This window comes from Felis catus, chromosome A1, assembly GCF_018350175.1.
Source record: "Felis catus isolate Fca126 chromosome A1, F.catus_Fca126_mat1.0, whole genome shotgun sequence".
Classification (NCBI taxonomy): Eukaryota; Metazoa; Chordata; class Mammalia; order Carnivora; family Felidae; genus Felis; species Felis catus.
Window position 1 is genome coordinate 19982868 of NC_058368.1, and position 23882 is coordinate 20006749.

The 23882-nt window shown below is 41.1% G+C and overlaps 1 protein-coding gene across 3 annotated transcripts in view; it reads left to right on the forward strand.

Moving 5' to 3' along the window:
- LOC102900676 overlaps positions 1-23882 on the forward strand; it is a 90856-nt gene that overhangs the window by 40077 nt on the left and 26897 nt on the right. For all 3 annotated transcript variants that reach the window (XM_045052578.1, XM_045052580.1, XM_045052583.1), the window contains exons 3-4: positions 9129-9210; positions 16112-16220. The gene's annotated coding sequence lies outside the window, so the exon portion shown is untranslated. The remainder of the gene's footprint in view (positions 1-9128; positions 9211-16111; positions 16221-23882) is intronic.

Genomic DNA, 23882 nt, shown 5'->3' on the forward strand with positions numbered 1-23882 from the left:
TCACGGAGCACAGAGGACAGCAGAGGCAGAAATACCTCTGTCGGTTTTTTTTAATTAAAAAAAAAATTTTTTTAAGTAAATTCTACCCACCCCCGACGTGGGGCTTGAATTCATGACCCAGAGATAAAGAGTCACATGCTCTACTGACTGAGCCAGCCAGGTTTTTGATTCTTGTGTTTACTTTGACATTTCTTTCTTAAAAAACAAAATAAAACAAACCTCCAAACTGTCAGTGACCAGCATTTCCCTGTGTACCTGAGCATGGCTATGTCTTACTTCATCTCACCTTTTGTTTTTTAGTTACAAAAACCTTCTTAGGTCATAATAATCCAGGCTTTACAAACATATATTACTTTTTAAAAGTTACAGTAAATTTAAGACTGAGGGGGTGCCTGACTGGCTCAGTCAGAGAAGCGTGCGACTCTTGGTCTTGAGGTTGTGAGTTCGAGCCCCATGTTGGGGCTAGAGATTACTTAAGTGAATAAATAAAAACTTTAAGACTGAGGCGCATAGTCATTTTTCCTGTGAATTTTGTTTTTAAGTTGTTAAAAAAGTTCTCAGCAGAGCGGGTTTAGGAGACAGTGTACTGTGGTTCCGGGGTAAGGGGCTTATGGGTTTCAGCAAGGTCAGTGTACTGGCCACGACCTCCATCTCCCCTCCCCCAGCCTTCAGTTTCACCATGACAACTGGCCCTGGGCTTAGACCACAATGGCAGCCACTGTGAGAATGCCAGCTTCCTCACGTAGGAAGGAAGCTGTCCGAGTCTGTTTAGCCTATAATGACAATACCAAGTTTTATTTTATCATAGTTGCTAATTAGGAGGCTAGAGAGGTTGCTAGGGGTTGGGGGTGGAGGTGGAATGGATTGGCTATAAATGGGCATGAGAGATCTTATTAGGGTGATAGAAACCTCCAAAAACTGATTTATGGTTATGGCTGCACAACCTGGTAACTTACCAAAACTCATTGAACTGCGCACTAGAAATGGATGAATTACATGACATGTAAAATACGCATCAATAAAGAGATACTAAAGAGCAAAGTATACACCACAGCCTCTTTTTTTATGGCCTTTTCTTTTTTTTAATTTTTTTACTTGAGTATAGTTGATTTACAATGCTACGTTAGTTCCAGGCGTACAGCAGAGGGATCAGACTTCTCCGCCACAAGGGCGGCTACCATTTGTCACCACACGATGCTATTACGTGTCATTGACTGTATTCTCTGTGCTGTGTCTTTTATTCCTGAGACTTATTCATTTCACAGCTGGAAGCCTGGATCTCCCACTTCCCTTCATCCATTTTGCCCATCCCCCCCCCCTCCCCCCGGCAACCATCAGTTTGTTTTCTGTACGTCTGTTTCTGCATTTTTTAAATTCATTTGTTTTGGGGGCGCCTGGGTGGCTCAGTCGGTTAAGCGGCCAACTTCGGCTCCGGTCATGATCTCGCGGTCCGCGGGTTCGAGCACTGTGTCGGGCTCTGTGTTGACAGCTCAGAGCCTGGATCCTGTTTCGGATTCTGTGTCTCCCTCTCTCTGACTCTCCCCCATTCATTCTCTGCCTCTCTCTATCTCAAAAATAAATAAATGTTAAAAAAAAATAAATTCATTTGTTTTGTTTTTTAGATTCCACATAGAAGTGAAATCATATGATATTTGTCTTTCTCAGTCTCACTTATTTCACTTAGCATAATACCTTCCAGGTATGGCAACATGTTGTTGCAAATGGCAAGATCTCATCCTGTCTTGTAATATTCCGCGGTGCACAGATGCTGCCTCTTCCTTATCCATTTGTCTATTGGTGGGCACTTGGGCTACTCCCATACCTTGGTTATTGTAAATTATGTTGCACTAAATATAAGGGTGTGTATATCTTTGCAAATTAGTGTTTTTGTTTTCTTTGGATACAACTGTGTTTTTAAATGCTACCATTGAAATGAAAAAGCAGGGACCCAAAAAGAAAGGCAACAGAGGCTGAACCATAATGAAATGCTACACAAACATTTTTTTTTTTTTTTCAGTGAAGTGGCTACCTGTCTTTCTATTTGGGCTTTCACACTTATTCCACACTTAGTCTAGCCTTAGTATTGAAACACCAAAAATACGGGCACGGGGAATGGGGACTGTCTATGGAAAAAAGAAGCAAAGGTGTCTGTACTACTGTTCTCCACTGATGCTGCTCACAGACGCTTAGCGGGGTGACTGTCTCTCAATATGTCTTGAATTGAGCATAGAGCCGTGTCACAGGCAACTTGATTTCATGTATGACCCAGCTAACGCCGTATAAGCCACATTGAACAGGAAGGGGGCAGGAACACGGTCGGGTGTTGAGTGAGCAGCATTTGGGTGGAAGTGATGGAGGTGTAAGTCCTCCATAAGGCCAGGCACTGGGGGGTAAAATATGCACGTGTGGGGAGAGGGTATGGAGAAGAGGAACAGCTACACCAGAAGTATACAGGTGGTGCTTTGAAGAGGCAAGGCACTAAATAGTGTGTGCGTGTGTGTGTATAAGAGACAGAGAGAGACGTCAGAGAAAGAGACAGACAGACAGAAAGAGAAGGGTAGAGACCATCCCTGTGATCACCAGACATCACTAGCTCATGGTTGTGAAGTAGCCTCATGTGCTCAGTATCATCTCCAGAAATGCTCCGTGACTTTTTTCTGAGGTGGACACAGCCATATATAAATGCGTCAAGACAATGCCCCCCGAGGAGCATGGCTGGCCGCAGCAAACTAGGCTGGTAAAGAAGCAGAGAGCCTCGCCGTCCTTGTTGACCTTCTCTCCTGGGATTTCTTCCTGGACTTTGGTGAATCAGGCCCGGAAGGCGCCATGGAGAGAGGCGGCAACGGGTGAGTGTAGGGAAGAGAGGGGCAGTTCAAGAACTTGGTTAGTATTGGTAAATGTTGAATTTGTATACATTTTTGTTTCATAGAGCACAAAATGTTCTCTTTTAAAAAGTCACCGGAAGGGGCGCCTGGGTGGCTCAGTCAGGTGAGCATCTGAATTTGGCTCAGATCACGATCTCACGGTTTGTGGGGTCGAACCCCGCATCGGGCTCTGTGCTGATAAGCTCAGAGCCTGGAGCCCACTTCAGATTCTGTGTCTCTTTTTCTCTTTCTGCCCCTCCTCTGCTTGTGCGTGCTGTCTCTCTCAAAAATAAATAAACATAAAAAATTGTTTAAAAATTAAAAATAAATGAAAATAACAAGTCAGCAGGAAAAGACTGGCAGTCCTTACCCTGCCTTTCTGCTGGAGATCCTGACCCAGACCTGCTGGACTGCCTGGCCGCTCACTGCCAGCACCAGGGCTAAAACCTTCATTACTGAAGGCAGTTCTGTGGAAAGGCCTTTTTTGTTTTCTTTTCAGATGTATGTGCTCATATAAGTTTACTGTTACTTTGGGGGAAAAAAGAAAAAAAAAAAAAAACACAACTCAGCAGATTAGTCTCAGACCTGGACTTTGGCCTTCTTACGCATACTTTGTTTTCAGCCAATTCCATCTTGGTAAGTGATCACCTTTCATTTCACACGGTGTTTTCCTTCCTATAAACTGCAGGAATGGACCTGAAAAAACAAGCCTAGTTTTTTCATCATACACCTAAATGCACTATTTTAGCGATAGGTGTGTTAGCGAACTGTATACTATCCTTCAGAATTCATGTTCATCTGGAACCTGTCAATGTGACCTTATTTGGAAAGAGGGTCTTTGTAGATGTAATCAATGAACATGCAGTCATACTGGATTACAACAGGCCCTAATCCAACAACTGGTGTCTTCGTAAGAGGAAGGACAGAGAGGTTCAGACACAGAAACACAGAAAAACACGCATACACGGGAAAAGGCCCGGTGAAGCCAGAAGCAGAGATTCGAGTGACAAGTAGCTCCAAGCCTGATTGCTGCAACGGCCCAAAGCTGAGACGGGCCCGGGGCCGATTCTCCCTCAGAGGGTCCAGAAGAAACCACCCCTGCAGACACCTTGATTTCAGACTTGTGGCCTCCAGAAAGGTGGAAGAACACATTTCTGTTGCTGTAAGCCACCAGTTTGTGGTAATTGGCTACAGCAGCCCCGGGGGAGCCAATAGGGCAGGCATTCCAATGCTTTTGCTTAGTAGCTGCGCTGCCCACACAGCAGCCGAAGAGACTTCGTTATAATGTGAAACCGACTGTGTCCAAGTGGAGAAGGTGAGGTCAGTAGAATGCTCCGTGAGCTCTGTGTGATCTGCACTGTCCCCCACCTCTCTCCCCTCGTTTCTTCTCTTCTTTGCCATCTCCCCCTGCTTGGTGATTTTCCAACACACCTCAGACTCTGCCTTTCTGTCATTCTGGAATGTTCTTTTGATATACGCATGGCTCCTTCCCTTACCTGCTTCAGGTCTTCATTCCACTGGTACCTTCTTGGTGAGACTTCCCCTAACCTCTCTCTTGAAAATCACTGCTTATTCCCTAGCCCCTTCGCTACCTTAGTTTTCTTCTTAACACTCACCACTATGGAGCATACCATTTATTTTGCTTACTCATTTCATTTATCACCTGTCCTCCCTAGCAGAAGATCAGCTTTCTGAGGCCAGGGAGTTTTGTCTGTTCCGATTACTGCTGCATCCTCTGCACCGATGTGCTCAACCCACACACAGTTGGTGCTCAATACATATTTGTTGGAAGAGTGCATGCATACGTTGGTGTGCGGGTGTGCTGTCGTGTGCACACACGAAATCACCTAATCTCTGAACACCCTGCGTGTGAAGAACTGCCGCAGCTGGCAGAGCTTACGTTGCTGTTACCGGTTCTGGACGTGCCCCCAAAGCTGGGCATTTGGCACGCAGGGCGACGGGCACCTTGTGCTCCCGGTGCCCATGCTGTCTACCTGGAACGCTGTGCCGACAGAATCCACGTGGTTCTTGGAGGTTAGTGTCTTAGTCTGCTTGGGCTGCAGACTGGGTGGCTTAAACAACAAACATTTAAATTTTTTTTTTTTTTCACAGTTCTGGAGGCTATGAGTCTGAGATCAGGGTGCCAGCATGATCAGGTTCTAGTGAGAGCCCTGTGCCTGGCTTGCCGGTGGCTGCCTCCTTACCGTGTCCTCACGTGGCAGAGAGAGAGACGTCTGGTGTCTCTTCTTAGACGCCGGTTCTGTGGGATCAGAGCTCCACCCCGATCCCCTCATTTCACCTTAATCACCTCCTCAAAGGCCTTATCTCCAATGCAGCCACATTGGGGTTGGAGATAACTAACTATAGTTACAGAGAGGACTACAGTAGAAAGCTCACAGGGAGCACAAATGGTTCAACTGTGTAGACACCCAGCTTTTATTTATGATCTACATGGACATATCTTTACGGTGTGGGTTGATTTCGCATGACACACTCTTCAGTTGCAAAGTTGATGTAGGGGCGCCTGGCTGGCTCAATCGGTGGATCCTTTGACTCTTGATCTCGGGGTTGTAAGTTCAAGCCCCACATTGGGTGTACAGATTACTTAAAAAAAAAGTTGATGTAACACAAAACTTGAAAAAAAAATTTTTAATATTTTTTTAACATTTATTTATTATTGAGAGACAGAGAGACACAGAGCGTGAGCAGGGGAGGGGTAGAGAGAGGGAGAGACACAGAATCCAAGCAGGCTCCAGGCTCCGAGCTATCAGCACAGAGCCGGACGCGGGACTCGAACTCACAAACCGTGAGATCATGACCTGAGTCGGATGCTCAACCGACTGAGCCACCCAAGTGCCCCAAAAACTTGAAAATTTTTTGTAAAAAGTAAAACACACTCCTAATTCCTCTATCTGAACAGATTTGTTTTCCTGTCTCAATTTTATCTTCTAGTCCTCCACATGTTCATCTAGTTTTACATATTTATAATCACAATGTAAATGCCATTTTTATTTTATTTTATTTCATTTTATTTTATTTTATTTTATTTTATTTTATTTTAGAGAGAGAGGGAGAGAAAAAGCATGAGTGGGGGAGGGGCAGAGGGAGAGAGAATCCCAAGCAGGCTCCACACCCATGACCAAGAGATCATGACCTGAGCTGAAAGCAAGTGTTGGATGCTTAACTGACCGAGCCAGCCAGGCGCCCCTGTAAGTGCCATTTCTAAAATACTATCTTTTAATTTAAGGTTTATCAAAAATATTGTGGACACTTCCGCAGTCTTCACGATTCTGACTTTTAATGACCACGTAATATGGCATCTTGTTGATGCACTACACTTTTTAAAATCATTTTCCTGTTATAGAAATTTGGATTGCTTCTCAAGTTTGGCTGCTATAGATGGCCCTGTAGTAAAAATCTTTGTGCATATAGATTTTTGCTTCTGTGGAATTAGTTCCTTTGGATAAGTTCCCGGGAGTAGAATTGCTAGGTCAGAGTGACAGAACATCTGTGTGGCTCTTGCCACATATTGCAAGAAATGCAGTTTAAAAATACTATGCGGATATATGTTTATACAGAGAAAATGGATCTTGTTGTAGGAGTATCAGGCTCCCAAGTGCTGGATGCAGTTTCAGTTCATGCCAATGTAAGGAATCTTAGAGATAATCCCCGTTGAAGATAAATATTGGCTGCTACAACGTCCAACAAAATTTTAGTCATTTGTTGTGCATACAGGTAAATGGAAATGATATGCTTTCCATAGGCCTTTTGGGGTATTCTCACAACTGTTTACTCTTAAATCAAGTAAAACTATAAATTTACAAATTGATTTGAATGGTTAATCTCCACCCTCTAGATCAATGTATTCCTCATGGTTATTTTAAGAAAAGAGAAATAGCTACTTGTGTGTCGTGTGGAATCCAAAACCAGATTACATTCCTTGTTCATAATAGGCTGTCAAATATTTGTTGAATGAATTAATGTATAATTGGTCTGCTTATTGCCTATTTTTAATATTTAATACTTAACTCTGACAAAGTTAATAAAAAGGTGCAAATCTTCAGCCTTACAAATGGAATTAAGAAAAATTGAAGTATAAAAAATATCACTTTTAAGAATAAAACAATTTTTAAAAAGACTAAAACAACAATATTATAGTCCACGATCACTTTTACTACATACAATTTCCTACTCCTCGTTTAATTTTTTATTTTTTATTTTATTTTTTTATTTTATTTTTTTATTTTTTTAACGTTTATTTATTTTTGAGGCAGAGAGAGACAGAGCATGAATGGGGGAGGGTCAGAGAGAGGGAGACACAGAATCTGAAACAGGCTCCAGGCTCTGAGCTGTCAGCACAGAGCCCGACGCGGGGCTCGAACTCACGGACCGCGAGATCATGACCTGAGCCGAAGTCGGCCGCTTAACCGACAGAGCCACCCAGGAGCCCCCCCCCTTGTTGTTTAATTTAACAATTCAAATATATAATAGTTAATATATCGTTGTCAGTTGTCAGCTGCCAGAAAATTGTGGAGAACATTTTTCGATTCTTCCCAAATTTACATCCATTTCCATAGCCCTCTGTGTGTTAGATCATTGGCATTTTTTTCCTATAGAGTTTGAACTCTAAATTGATGGTGAAAATAGGCTTGCACCAGGCGCCAACTGTCACTTCTTTGGAAATTTTGATTTGAAAGAATCAATCTTTTGGATTTGAGAAATCAAAAATCTATATAATCTATCTCAAAATACAAATGCTTTCAGCTTTTTGTTTTTACAATGTACATACTTTTAGAATCACGTGTCTTAGACCTCACACTCTGGGGTTATGAATACAATTATTTATAAAGGAAAACATGGGCGGTAAAGGCATCAACCTATAACACCCAAAGGAAAAGTAAGTTTTGGGCTCAAAAGAGAGTCCTTCTGAAGCAGTGGACAAAGCACTGGAGAGGGAGTTGGAAGACCTAGGTCTAATCTAACTCGGTCTTTCGTGGCTGGCTCTGACCAGCCCTCCAGGCCTCCTCTCTGGCCCTGTCAATTCATTTGGCCTGCTCGACCCTGCCCCTATGTCCCACTCGTTGACGTTTAACGGTCATGCCATGCTTTTGGAAAATATTGCCCTTGCACATGCTGCTGCTTCTACCTGGAATGCCCTTTACTGTCTTCTCTGTCTGGCAAATTCCTGGTCATCCTTCACAGCCAAGTTCAACTGTCACTTGCACAATTAACTTTCCCCTAACATCTAGCAACCTTTCCTCCATTGTAGCCCTCCCACAAACAAACATACAAAAACAAACAAACAAACAAACAAACAAACAAAAAACCTGGCCTGGTCACAGAAGAAAACCCACCCATTTTCTTCTCTTAAGAGTACTAGGCATATTGATACAATCATTCAAATGTTTTCTTGAATACCTTACTGTGCTCAACCCTGTGAAATGGTTATGAACATACAGACAAGCCTTCATAGGACTCTTGGCCTATTGAGGATAAACAGAAAATGAACCAAAAAAGTAAGTTGTTTATGAGGTAGATTTAAGGTGATTAGTGCTTATGGAGAAAATAGAGTGGGAAGGGCAATAGAAGTGCCAGGGTACTAGTGAGATGCTTACAAATCAAAATTGGGTAATCAAGGGAGACTTCAGTGAGAAGGTGACATCCGAACAAAGACTTGAAACAGGTGAGGAAGTGAGCAACGGGGATATCTGATGAAGAGAGCTCCAGGTAGAGGGAACAGCAAGTTCAAAGGTCCTGAAGTAAGAGCTTGCCAGTAATATTTGAGGAACAGCAAGGAAGCTCATATGCATGGAACAAAGTAGAAAGAGCAGTAGGGGAGACTAGATAAGAAAGATAATAGTGGGGCGCCTGGGTGGCTCAGTTGGTTAAGCGTCCAACTTCAGCTCAGGTCACGATCTCACAGTCTGTGAGTTCGAGCCCCGCGTCGGGCTCTGTGCTGACAGCTCAGAGCCTGGAGCCTGCTTCAGATTCTGTGTCTCCCTCTCTCTCTGCCCCTTCCCTGCTCATGCTCTGTCTCTCTCTGTCTCAAAAATTAAAAAACAAAACAACAACAACAACAACAAAAAACATTAAAAAAAAAGAAAGATAACAGAATGGAGATGGGAGCCCAGATTTTGTGGGGGTTTTGAGGCCACTGTGAGGACTTCAGCTTTAACTAGTAGGGAGACAGAAAACCATTGGAGGACTTGATCAGAGAACTGATTTCACTTGAGTTACATTTTTAAAGCTTCCTGTGTTTTATAGAATATGGACTGTTGGGGAAATAAGGCAGTAATCCATGCAAGAGAAGATGGTGGTTGGGACCAGGATTACAGCAGGGGACATGGTAAGTAGTGGATATATGTTCTGGATATATTCTGGATATATGTTGAATGTAGAGCCAATAGCATTTCATGATGGATTAAATCAGAGAAAGAAACAAGTCAAAGATGACTTCAAGGTTTTTTGGCCTGAGCAACTATGAAGATGGAACTGTTGATGCATTGGGATGATGAAGGTTGTCGAAGGAGCAGATTTGGAGGGGAAGATGAGGAATGTGGTTTTGGAGGTGTTGAGTTTGAGATACTAATTAGCTTTTAAAGCAGAGATGTCAGGTTGTCGATTGGGTGCATGAGTCTGGAGTTTGGGAGAGACATCTGCTGGAGATAGAAATTTTGGAGTCATCAGCATACAGTTGATATTTAAACCCATGACACTGGGGGCGCCTGGGTGGCTCAGTCGGTTGAGTGTCCGGCTTCGGCTCAGGTCATGATCTCACAGTCTGTGAGTTCGAGCCCCGCGTCGGGCTCTGGGCTGACAGCTCAGAGCCTGGAGCCTGCTTCTGATTCTGTGTCTCCCTCTCTCTCTGCCCCTCCCCTGCTCATGCTCTGCCTCTCTCTGTCTCAAAAATAAATAAAAACATTAAAAAAAAAAAAAAAGCCACGACACTGAATGAGATCATAAAGGGAGTGGTTGTAGAAAGAAAATAGAAGAGGTCCAAGCCTGAGCCCCAGGGTACTCCAGTGTTAAGTGGCAAAGCATACGGGTCTGTTACAGCATGTTCACATTTTGTTGTAATTGCCTCTATGTGTCTTACACTTCCATTACACTATGATCTCCTTGATGGAAAGGACTGGATCTTACTCATTTTTTAAAACAGCTTTTTCTGAGGTACAATTTACCTACCATGACACTCCCCTGTTTTAAGGGTACAGTTCAGTGTTTTTTAGTTCTTACTCATTTTTGTATCTTCATTAACAGGGACACGGTAAGCACTTAATAAACATTTTTCACAACAAATGGTGAATTTTTCAGTGAATTACTAAATGAATGAATGCATGTGATCTTAGATCAGCCCTTTGCATATCTGGATGCACTTCTCTGGGAACAAAATGAGAGTGCTGACAAGAGGATTTTTAATTCTCTTTCTACTTTGAAATGTAAATATCCTAGACGTTTGTTTCAGAGGCAAGGAATAAACCTCAATGAGCTGCTCAGGTTTCCCCAATCACTAGCTTTCATGACATAAAGACATGAAATGTTTTTGGAAACTTTTTAGTGCAATGAGAAATTGGTTTTGACCTTGTTGGGTCAAGTTATAACTATTAAAAGCATTGTTTGACTTCACTATCTCTTCATGAATCAGGCATAAAAGAGAAGAAACTTGGAATCTAGTATTATTTGGTTTATAATAGGCACAGATGTAATATATAGATAAAACACTAGCACAGACAATGAGTGAATGTTAAGTGGAACCATATTGTCACAGGGTTCCTATATTTCAGATTTTAAGTTAATTCAACATTAACTCTAAATAGATTGTGAAAAAGTAAAGATTGTAATTCCTGGAGCAATCACTAAAGAAATAATGCCAAGAGATACAGCTAGAAAGTCAATACAGGAATTAAAATGGAATGCTACCGATAATTGATTAACACAAAAGAAAGTAAGAAAAAAGGAACAGGAACAAAAACAGATGAGACAAATAGAAAGCAGATAGCAAAATGGTAGACCAAAATCCAATCAGACCAAAAATTACATTAAATTTAGATTGAATAAGCACTGTAATCAAAAAACAGAGATTGTGAGACTGAGTCAGATCGGATAAAAAAGCAAGACCCAATCATTTGCTGTCTGTAAGAGTTTCACTTTAGTTACCGTGATGTAAGTGGAGTAAAAGCATCTATCTATCTATCTATCTATCTATCTATCTACCTATCTATGTATCTATATGGCCAACTGTAAGCAGAAGAGAGCTAGAGTGTCTGTATTAATAAAAGATAAACAGAATTTAAGAAAAAATATAATAAGAGGCAGAGGGGACATTTTATGATAATGTATTATCTATTGTTATGATACAAAATAAATGTAGTGCTTCAAAAATGTGAAGCAAAACTGATAGAAGTGAAGAAAAATAGACAAATGTATAGAGTTGGAGATTTTAATATACTTCTCTCAGTAATTAATAGAACAAACAGCCAAAATAATAAGGATATAAGAAGATCTGAGCAACATATCTGCTATAACCTAATTGACATTTGTAGAACAATACCCTCAACAATTTCGGACTAAAGCATTCTTTTCAAGTACACATGAAATGTTCATCAAGACAGACCATATCCCAGACCACAAAATAAGTCTCAGTAGGTATCAAAAGACTGAAATTGTATGTAGCCTACTGTCTGACCGTAATAGAATTAAATGAGAAATAATAACAATAAAACAAATTGGAAAGCACCAAATACTTTAAAATTAAATAGCATGTATCTAAATAACTCATGAGTCAAAGAAGAAATCGCAAGAGAGAAAAGAAAATATTTTGAACTGAATGACAATGAAAACACAATATTTCAAATTTGTTTCGCTGAAGTAGTACTTAGAGTAAAAGGTATAGTTTTAAGTGTTTATATTAGAAAAGGAGAAAAGGTCTAATATCAATGATATAAGTTTTTACAGCTTTGTAATACTTGAAGTATTACAATACAATAGCTTGAATTCCATCAATGATATAAGTTTTGACCTTAAGAAGTTAGAAAAAGAAGAGCAAATTAAAGTAAGCAGCAGAAAGAAAGAGCAGGAGTGAATGAAACAAAAAATAAAAACAGAGAAGATTAATGGAAGCAGAAGTTAGTTCTTTGAAAAGATCAATGAAAAACCAGAGAAAGTACAAATTAACAATATCAGGGATAAAAGAATATATACAGTCTACTGTCATTGAAGGATAATAAGGAGATATTATGAACAAGTTACATAAATTTGACAACTTACATGAAACAGACAACTTTCTTGGAAGATAGAATTTACCAAACTAACGTAAGAAGAAATAGAAAATTCAAACTCATACCTACTAAAGAAATTGAATTAGTAATTTAAAACCTTGCCCAGACAGCTTCATTGGTGAATTCTACCAGACATTTAAAGAAGAAATAATATAAATCCTTCAAAAACTATTTGAGGAAACACAGGAGAAAGGAATAATTTCCAAATAAATCATTGTATGAGGCTGATATTAACGGGACACCCAAACCAGGTATAGATGTTACAAAAGAAGAAAACTATAGACCAATATTCCTCACAAGTAGGGATGCAAAAATCTTAAACAAAATTTTGGCAGATAAAATTCAGCAGGATATAACAAGGATAATACATCACGAGCAAGATATAAAAATGATAACGTGGGGCATCTGGGTGGCTCAGTCGGTTAAATGTCCAACTCTTAATTTTGGCTCAGGTCATGATCTCATGGTTCCTGAGTTTGAGCCCCTGATTCAGGCTCTGGGCTGACAGTGGGGAGCCTACTTGGGATTCTTTCTCTCTCCCTCTGTCTTTGCCCCTCCTTGCTCATGCTTTCTCCCTCAAAATTAATTAATTATTTAAAAAAAATTTTAAATAACACGTTTATTCAAGATGCAAAGTTGGTTAGCCCTTGAACATCCATCAGTGTAACTTATCATATTGAGAGTAAATTTTGATGAAGTCTCTCAGTAAACATAGAATAGAAGGTAACTTTTTCAACCTAATAAAGGACATCTACGAAACAAAACAAAAACTCTTAAGGCCAAGATCATCTTTTGTGTTGAAAGACTGTACGTTTTCTTCTTAGAACTGGCAATACAACAAGCTTGTCCATTCTTACCATTTCTTTTGGGGGAGATGGGGGAGCAATTCACATTTTTTTAAAGTTTATTTATTTATTTTGATGGGGGGAGGGGCAGAGAGAGGGAGAGAGAGAATTCTAAGTAGGCTCACACTGTCAGCACAGAGCCCTATGTAGGGCTCAAACTCAAACTATGAGATCATGACCTGAGCTGAATCCAAGAGCTAGGCGCTTAACTGACTGAGCCACCCAGGCGCCCCATTCTCACCATTTCTATTGAACATTGTGCTAGACATTCTGGCAGGACAATGAAGCAAAAAAAAAAAAAAAAAAAAAAAAAAAGAAAGAGAAACAGAAGGCATGAAGGCATAAAAAATGAAAATGGAGATGTGAAGTTGACTTTATTCACAAATGAAATTATTTGTAGAAAGTTTTGAAGAGCCAAGAAAAAAAGCTACTAGTACTCATAAGTGCTCAAGACATAGGTTAATATACACAAGTCAATTGTGTTTCTATACAATGGACAATTCAAAAAAATTAGAAAAAAAAATTAGAATTGTTTATACCATAAAAATGTAATATTATGGAAAATGAAATGTGTACAAAGCCTAAACACTGAAAAATACAAAATAAAATACTACTGAGCGAATTTAAAGATTGAGATAAATGGTGAAATATGCCATGTTTATGGATTAGAAGACTTCATATTTCCAATATGAGTGATTGTCAGAATGACTATCATTCAAAATTGATCTATAGGTTCAGTGCAATTCCAATAAAAATTCCAACAGAACTTTTTTTGTAAAAATTGGCAAGCTGATTATAAAATGACCAAGAATAGGGGCGCCTGGGTGGCGCAGTCGGTTAAGCGTCCGACTTCAGCCAGGTCACGATCTCGCGGTCCGGGAGTTCGAGCCCCGCGTCAGGCTCTGGGCTGATGGCTCAGAGCCTGGAGCCTGTTTCTGATTCTGTGTTTCCCTCTCTCTCTGCCCCTCCCCCGTTCATGCTCTGTCTCTCTCTCTCTGTCCCAAAAATAAATAAAAACGGGGGAAAAAAATTAAAAAAAAATAAAATGACCAAGAATAGCCAAAACAATTTTGAAAAAAAAATTGGAGATATTACCCTAGTTAAACTCTTACTATAAATCTACAGTAATCAAGACAGTGTGATTTGTCCTAACAATAGACATATAGATCAACAAAATAGAACAGAGTACAGAAATAGAGATTCACATTTGTGGTCCATTGATTTTCAACAATGGTACAAAGATAATTCAGTGGAAAGGAAAATCTTTTCAACAAACAGTGCTGAAACAACGAGAAATCTATATGAAAAAAAAGAAAACCCAACTCACCTCATACCATCCACAAAAATAAATCAAAATGGATCATAGACATGAATACAAAAGCTAAAACAATAAAGCTTTGGGGAAAAAAATAGGAGAAAAATCTCTATGACACTGGAATACATTTTTAAAAAGGTGTTTTGATAGGATACAAAAAACCACAACCTACACAGGAAAATAATGATTAATTAGACCTCGTTAAAATTTTTGAAATGAGCTCTTCCAATGACACCTTAAATAATATGAAAATGTAAGCCACCTATTTAGAAGAATATATTTGTAACACATATATCTGACAAAGGAATTGTATTCAGAATACATAAAGAACTTTTGTAACTCCATACTCAAAGGACAAACATAACTCAATTAAAAATGGGCAAAAGATTTGAGTAGACACTTCACAAAAGAAGGTATAAGGGATGGCCAATAATCACGTGAAGATTCATCAGGGAAACACAGATGAGTCATCAGGAAAATGCAAATTCAAATCACAATAAGTACAACTTCACACTCACTAGAAAGACTAAAATTTAAAAGAATAATGTGAAAGTTAATGTTATATGGCAATTTAACTGGATTAGAGGATTCACCAGGTATTTGGCTCAACATTATTTCTGAGTGTGTCTGTAAGGATTTTCCAGATGAGATTAGTGCTTGGACTGATGGATTCTGTGAAATAGACAGCCCTCTTCAGTGTGGGTAGGTATCGTCCAAACCATTAAGGGCCTAACTAGAACAGAAGGTAGGGGAAAGAGGAATTCCCCCCTTTTTCTGCCTTATTGCTTCAGTGGGGGCATCTCATCTCATCTCATCTTCTGTGGCCCAGGGACTGGTATTTACATCATCAGCTCTCTTAATTCTCAGGCCTTCATACTCAGATTGAATTACACCATTGGCTTTCTGGGGTCTCCCATGGCAGATCATGGGACTTCTCAGCCTCTGTAATCACATAAGCCAATTCCTTATAATAAATCTCATTTTATAGCCTATTGGTTCTGTTTCTCTGAAGAACCCTGGCTAATACAACTGACAACCCCAACTTTAGGTGGACATGATGAAGCAAATGGTAATTTCTCACAAAATGAAATATGTACTTATGACCCATCAAGCCTACTCCTAAGTATTTACCCAAAGGGAATGAAAATATATATTTACAAACAGCCATATGCAAGGATGGTCATAGCAGTTGTATTCATAATAGTCAGAACCCAGAAATAACACACTCATCCATCAGCAGAAGAATGGATAAATACATTGTGATATATCTTTATAAGAAAATACTACTCAATAAAAAAGAAGACTCTTCCAATTCCAGGCAACAATGTAGATGAATCTCAAAAACAGTATGTTGAGTGAAAGAGGCCAGAGTCAAAAAAATACATAGCATTTGATCCCATTTTCGTGAAATTCTAGGAAAATAATCTACGGTGAGAGAGAGGGCATCAGTGGTTGCTTGGGGATTGGGGGGAAGAGGTGGGAGTGGGGGCAGCTGGGATCTAGCAAGTGTTATGTCACTAACTAGCTGTGCGAGCTTGAGAAGGAGCCCTCTTCTCCTTTGTTTCTTCAAGTAGAAAAGATAAGTAAATAGACCCAGGTCATGCATACTAGCTGATCTTCAAGGTCCCTGCCAGCCAGCACTACATTCTTGGTCTCTTCTGTATCCAGGGCCCATAAAAGAATAAAACAAATGAGTGTGTTGGTGATGTTTGCATTGAATTACTGAAAACTAGCATAATTGTCATAAAGTATTTTTGTCAGAGAAGAAGGGAATAACGATCTAGCATAATTTTTTTTTTTTTTTGCCAGAGAAAAATATGAATTAATTGTAAAATAGGCCAGAAAAATGAAGGAAGACTTTCGACTGCAGTTGCAGGAGGCCTGTGATTTTGATAGGAAATGCTGAGTAAAGGGTGTGGTAAGTAGCGGAAGGAAATGAAAGTAAAGAAAGAAAAAGAAACACAACATCCAGCAAAATGAGGGCTCTTATCACCATCCAAATTGCTTTCCCGATACAAATTAGGTAACTATAAAAGTGAGAGCCATTTATTTTCCTCGTGAGGTCTTGCTCATAAGCTATTATATGTTATTTATAACAATCAAGTAAGTAGACCCCACAATGCACTTAATAAGGACACTTCGCTAGGCCCTCCTCTGAAGGAACACATTGCCTATTTCATAACAATCCCATGAGAGAGGTACTCGGCTAGTACCTTTCCCCCCCATTTTACAGATGGGGAAACTGAGACACTTCCCGCTACATTACCTTTCTAAAAACTAGACTTCTGAACTTGGAAGCACAGCTGGCTTCAAGGCTTTGGATGAGGGAGCATGGGCCTGTAATACCTAACTTGCCCAAGCGCGGTGAGGACTAAACATGATAATGTACGTAAATCCCCCGGTGCAGGCTCAGTTCTCTATAATGGCAGTTACTACTTGAAGGAACAATTCATTTTAACTGTGACGATTAGTAAAGTGTCTGGGAAGATGTAAGATTAAGCAGAACCTGAGTGACAAGACTATTCAAGACAAAGGAAATAACTTCAACAAAGTTAATTGTGTGAGAGTGGAGGGCGTATTCAGGAACCGTGAAACAAGTGGGTGGCATCAGGTCTGGGGATTGTAGAGGAGACGAGGCCAGAAAGTTTTATTGGGGCTACACATTGTGCACAGTTCGAGTTGCACAGCTCTTCATATGCAAGAGCAGGGAGACTATAAGCTTTGGTGGGTAGAGAGGATGCTGGGGTTTGACACAATCTTGCCAGTGTCTTAGGAACAGAACTCTAATGACAGCTTAGAGCATGGGCTGAGGTGATGGGCAGAGACTAATCAGGACATTCTTGCAAGGTTGAGATTTAATGAAGGTCAGGTATGGGGCTGCAGAGAAAATGGAACCTTGGTAACACAGTGATAGGCTCAACCGGGTTCCTGGGTGGGAGACAGTGATGAGGGAGATGCTGGAACTTCGATATTTCCAGGATTTCAAGCATAAGCCGTATGCAGCCCAGTTCTGATTGTGGTCAGGGGCTTCAGTCAAAAGAAGGACTAGGTCTGTATGGAAGGATGGGTTCAATTCAGGACATACTGACACTGATGTCGACAGAACATCCAGTTGGAAATATGGGCCTGGGGCTTGGAAGATGGGTCAGCTAGAGGCAGATGGAGAGTTAGCCCCTTAAAGACCACAGCTGAAACTGCCCAAGTAGATGAAGTCATTGAGGAAGAACATGCAGCATGAGATAACTACTACCGATATTGCAACCATTACAAGGATCTTCCTGCGTGCTCGGGAGATCTTGACTGATAGGGCAAAGAGCGTCAGACAAAATATTAAGTCTCATGTGGGCTGTTATGTGTTCACTGTCACTGATTTTCTCAAGAACACTGTGGGGTAGGAAAAAAGAGAGAGGAAGGACAAACCCTTCTTAAGGTCCCTATTTTCACGGTTTTGGCAGATGAGGAACTAGAAAAGGGAAGAAAGACCAAATTTTGTAAAAGTTACATGAAATCTCCAACAGCCAACTTCTCGCCACCAGATAGATCCTGCCTTCATTATTCCTAAACCCCAGATGAGGGTCTGGAGGCACATGTCCGGAACTGTGTAACAACACAAGGGGTCATTTGGGAACTGCCAAATTCACAGGACAAAAAGCGGTATTCAATTATGGCTCGGGCTGGATTGAGCTGGTCCAGGAAGGGTCTGGGAGAAAAAAAACATGTGTGTTGGGTCTTGAAGGGCAGCGGAGCATGAAGTGGAGAAAAGAGCAGGTGGACATTGCAGGTCGGGGGCCACAGCCTGGAAGGTCAAGCATTTTCTCTTAAATCGTATTTACAACTTTGTGCTCTACAAAATCTCCTGCAAACCCATTCTACTTACTGCCAGACTCCATTTTTTTAAATTTTTTATTTAAAAAAATTTTTTTTAACGTTTATTTATTTTTGAGACAGAGAGAGAGCATGAACGGGGGAGGGTCAAAGAGAGAGGGAGACACAGACTCTGAAACAGGCTCCAGGCTCTGAGCTGTCAGCACAGAGCCAGATGCGGGGCTCGAACTCACGTTCTGTGAGATCATGACCTGAGCCGAAGTGGGCCACTTAATGGACTGAGCCACCCAGGCGCCCCTGCCTGGCTCCATGTTTAACTGTAAAATTTCTACTCACTCTGAATGCTGCTGGAACATACTTATCTGTTCATCAGGTTTGGCAAAACAGTGACGTATGATCTTCCTTAAACATCAGCACATCTCAGCTTTTCTTTCAGTTTCCTATTTATTTTCATTCCGACATTTATTTACATACCTGTGATTTTTCAGTGTGAACTCTGTTAATGTCAAATAGTGTTACACTCTGAACTATTGACATTATGCCTGGAGATTTTTAAAGGACAATTAATTCTCAGTTACTTCCACATTAATGGTCTCTGCCCCCCAACTCAGGAGGGACCCTGCAGCAAGGTCATGTCCTAGATGGTAGTGGGCACTGTTCCTTGGCTTCCCAGCACTCATTTGCCCTCCCGTTTTTTAAGAGCAGTCCAAATTCCTTGTTGGAAATTACTGGCTTCTTATTACGAGAGTCTCACTGGGACTGTCAAGGAACCCTGTCTTCTACTTGCCAAGAGTAATCACTGACTGAAGTTGGCCAATCAAATTTTATTCTAAGTTCATCTTGAGCAGGGTCACTGAAGGACTGTTAAAAGAAAAAAAAAAATGGAATGGGATTTATTTCAACAGAGATGCTCTGAAGGCATCACTGATTACTTCCTACCACTTAGCTAAACCAGAGCTGTTCTGGTTCTGTCCTTCGTGAGCCTTATTCTTTAGGTCCTTTCTTGATTCTCTGAGCCATCTCATAACTTTCTCATAAATAATATAGTAATAAATAATTATATATATATAATTATATGTAATATATAATAAGTAAATAAAAATAAAGGTAAATAAAAAATAACTTAGAGTCACTTTCTATTGTTTGAAAAAGAAGAAGAAGATGAACTAATTTGCTGGCCCTACTAGAAAATCCAGTATTTCCAATTGTCTGCCAAAGTGACCTCCACTGATGTGGGAAATCAGGGGGTGATAAGGAAGGACTGGAAGGTATCTGTCTACTCTCCACCCTCCTCCACCTGCTGTCTCCCCCAGAGGATGGTTTGAACAGGACAAAGTGTTCTGGCTCCAGTGTTCTCTGGCTTCCTACTGAGCTTGGTCCTGTCTCCATCTTGAGAGCAAGATGTAGGTGTGAGTTTTCGCAGCTTCCTCATTGAGAGATTGCGTCAGGTTGGCTGTATCCAGCAGTGTGCTTGTAAATGTGTAACAGCTGGCTCCCTGAAAAAAAGGAGGAGGAGGAGTTCTTGTTCGTAGTATTTGCTGATTTCTGTGGCATAGTATTATCATCACAACCTATATGGTTGCCAATGTGACATCACCGAATGCAGAGTTGGGCAAAAATGCTAGCAATCAGCTCCTGTGTGTCCTAGCACACGGCTGGCTGTGTCCCCCAACAGAATAGCATGATTGTTTCTCCTTTAGAGTTCCACCAACTTTTCCCTCCTGTCCTTTTATGTGCCTGGGGGTGATCATTCTACTGCCTCTAGCTCCGGGCACTTTCCCTAATCTCTGCACACATCTTTGCAAAGTGTCCCCTTGTAAGAAAACCAACCATTCACACACACACACACACACACACACACACACACAGACATACACACACCCCTTTGAAAGCACCATCGTTTTCATATGGGCATAGGAGTAACCAGCCTCCAAGCTGGCCCCTAAATTTGAATGCTTGATCTACTACTTACAAACAGTGTGACCTGGGTACAGTCACCATCAGCAAATAGAAATAATGACAGTACTTACCTCAGAGTGTCGATGTGAGGATTGAATCAGATGGTGTAGGCAATGTGCTCAGAACAGTGTCTGATACTTAATAAGTACTTATGCGAATGAGACATTTGGTTATTAGACATGAATTTAATATCATATCCATGTCACAGAGCTATCATTTTGAGACTGCCCTTTTATTGCATCCTATACTTTCCAGTCATGCTTTTCCCTCTTTTTCCCCAAAATTATCACTGTGTAGCTATTGCTCAGCTTAGCTAAATGTACTTGCTTCACTTCCTGAAGGATTTCTCTGATAACTTGAACTGATGCAGCATTTTCTGTTTGCTATAAATTTCCCCACTTACAAGAAAGATTTTTAACATGCATGTACATTCAGGAAAGAAAAGAAAATGATACCTACCCTTCAGGAGGATTCTGGGTCAAGGAATTAGTAGGAACAAAGAGGGGTAGCTGTATCTCAAAGAACATTGTAGATATAAATCAAAGCGAAGGGGAAATAGGAAGTCACATGGCTACAGCTTTTGATTATCCTGATCAGGATTATTTATAGCAAATCCTGGCAGGCATTTCTGTTGAAGGTACTAAATGCATTGAAGAAATAACTTTAAAAAATACCCATCAAACTGCCGATGGCTAAGATAACATTCTCACTCTGAGATCCTCAAGGTGAGACTGAGAATACCAATAATTATGGGAACCACAAGCCCAAAGATAATATAAGCCACCCCAGAAACCTATTTCACAGTTCAGGATCCCTTCCCGGTAGCATCCTCTTTAAGCTGAGGGGTCAGAGTTTACCTGCCAAGCCACTCTTCTCTCCAACACTAAACCACGGCTCTCCCCCAGAGTATGTCCTACTTCAGTTGTAAAATGCCAGAAGCACTGCCTTGAGTGGAAGGTGCTTGCTTTTATAGCAGCGTCTGCCAGCCTTAAGACTCTTGCTGCAGAATCCTGACAGCAGGACTTGTCACTCATCAGAAATCTGCAACCCCCTCCCACCCCCACCCAAACTCTGCAAGGCTGAAGAGCTTAGAAGTCTCTGAAATGGCTCGTTCTCAATGTTTTCTCGGGATCAGGGAAGCTGTACCATAGGTCTGATCGTTGACCAAAGAAATACACGGAGGCCTCACAAATCTGCCTCTACGTGATAATAAGAGGAGCAACAGCTCCGTATTCCCACCCCAGCTGCTCCTGAAACCTCAGAGCCTGTGCTTATTCACCACTTAGACATGTTTCCTTGACTATCAGAGACTACCTTTTTCTCTTCTGAAACCTAAAACTTATCCCTGCCAAGGCCACACAACCCCATCCTTAGAAATTCCTCAACACTGCAGGGACAGACCAAGTTTCAGAAACATAACCAATCTCTCTATGCCCCTCCTTATCCCAGGCTTACAGGAGTTTCCTCTGTAATTCTCATCACTAAAATATTTTCACTGAAAAAGACCACTAAATGCTCAGTTTGTCTCCACAGGCTCCCGGGATTGATTTGGTTAGGTACCCGGAGTTGGATATTCTTGTCTTGGAGTCTTCTTTAAGCTAGAAACTCAGTGTAAGATATGGCTCTGGAGGTCAAGAAGTTCCTGAGAAGCTGGGCCACCAACAATGGATTGCTACTGACCTCCGGGCAGCACTAGGAGTATCACATGGCCAAGGAGCTGGGATTCTTTTGTATCTTGAGCATTTAGTTGAGGCTGCCAGATGTGCCAATCTTGAGAGGATCAAGAATCAGGGATGCTTCTCTCTTATCTCTAGGTGTGCTCACTTTCTTTATGCATAGATCAGCATCTTGGCCAAAAAGTGTGTTGTTGGTTTTAGGCCTAGCTTAGTTTGATTATGAAAGGTTCTTTTTAATCAGTTGCAAGCAGGATCTGGGTAGGAGTCCAAGAACGGCGTAGAATTATGGCTGAAATTAAATTTTGCTGTTGATTCCAGTAAATAAAAAGAACTATTGATTGAGGCTAGGGCAACCTCAGTGTTCCCAGTCAGATTGCTAGTCAATACTTACTGTTCATATTAGGGTTTAGCAGATATATCAATCAGGGTCCCAACAAGAGAAGAACAGAACACTCAAATTAGGATAAGTTAGGAATATTTATAAGGGACTAATTATAAAATGCAGGCAGAGTTAAGAGAGCCATGTGGATAGGATTAATTCAGATATGGCAGAAGCTGAGCAGTTAACCATTCTTGGCCCCAAAAGGGACAAGGCAAGGGAAAGTTATGGAGCCTGTAAGCATAGAGAATCATGTATAGCAGTTGCCTTGCGAGGACCTATGAGTGACGTTTGGATAAGAGTCAGATCCACCCTAAGGCAACCTTTCCCTGTCCTCTCTCCTTTGGGTCTCTTGCCAGACACCCCTTTGACTATACCCATCCTGAAGCCAAAGACATGGAGCCATACGGGGCAGCCTCTGGGGCTGAAAACAGAATGGAGATGGGTGGGGAGTGAATCTGGAGGAGCCAGTACCTATTATCTGGCACCCGTGGATTTCCAAAGCACAGTAGGACCTCCTTCTACTTACCCTTCTAATCAACCTAATTACGTGTCATCTCCCCTAGGTTTTTCTTAAACATGGCTGTCTCGCAAGGCTTCACGTCCCAGGACTCCCTCCACACTTCCTGCTGCCTCCCTCTCTTACCTATGGGTTTAATTCTCACCATAGTGCCTGGTTCCTAGGAATGTAGCCCCAGCTTCAAGCTAATCCAACTGCCTGAGTAACTTGACCCAGAGGGCCACTGATACTATAAAATCAATAGGTCCCCAAACAAATCCATAACCTTCCATTACCACAACTCCAAACTGGCTCCTCCTCCTAACTTACACTATTCTGTTAATAGGACCATCATTGTCCCAATTATCAATTACTCTAAGCTCAGTCATGCTCATCTGTCCTCTCCTTCTCCTTCTTCTCCTTCTCCTTCTTCCTCTTCCTCTTCTTCTTCCCCTTCTCCTTCTTCCTCTTCCTCTTCTTCTTCCCCTTCTCCTCCTTCTCTTCCTTCTTCTTCCTTTCCCCTCCATTTGTTGCAAAGTCCTGTACCTTCTTCCAGTGTGCTTTTCTACTACGTGTTCAGTCTCATGATTGTCCTAGTTATGGGCCTTTACTTCTTACTTAAACTGTTGTAATAAGTTCCTAAATGTAACCCTAGCTCCAATCCACTCTGTACTCATTCCAATGCACAAATATTTAAGTGTGCTGCACCAAGTTGCCTCATTGATACAGACATAATTGTTGTCCCTGTCCTCTTTGAAATAGAACATTGGAAGGGAGAGAAATCTTCCAAAAGCAGTGCGTTTAGCACATACCCCTCATTTTGCATATGACAACCTGGGGCACAGAGAAACTGCTAGTCGGTATAATCTGTCCCGAAATCCCAGTGCTCTGAAAAGCCATTGATGATTCCTCCTCACCCTTCTAATTAGTACAGCATAAATTCTGCAGCCTGCCATTCTAGGCGATGCCTTCAACATGTTCTCAACTCATCTTTTTAGATGCAACTACTCTATATATAGCCAATTCTCTACCTAAAGTCAACATTCTGGAATATGACTTGCAATTGGCCTCATTAGTGTCTTCGCTCATCCTTTCTCCTACTTGAAGTGGCCTCCTCTCCCTTGCTTCCCATGGTACCTGCTGAACATCTAACCACCTTTCAGAGCATATGCCACGGCATTCTTCCTTTGCATCCTCTTTCACAAAGTTCTTTACAACGCTGTTCTGAAATTTCCCCAACCA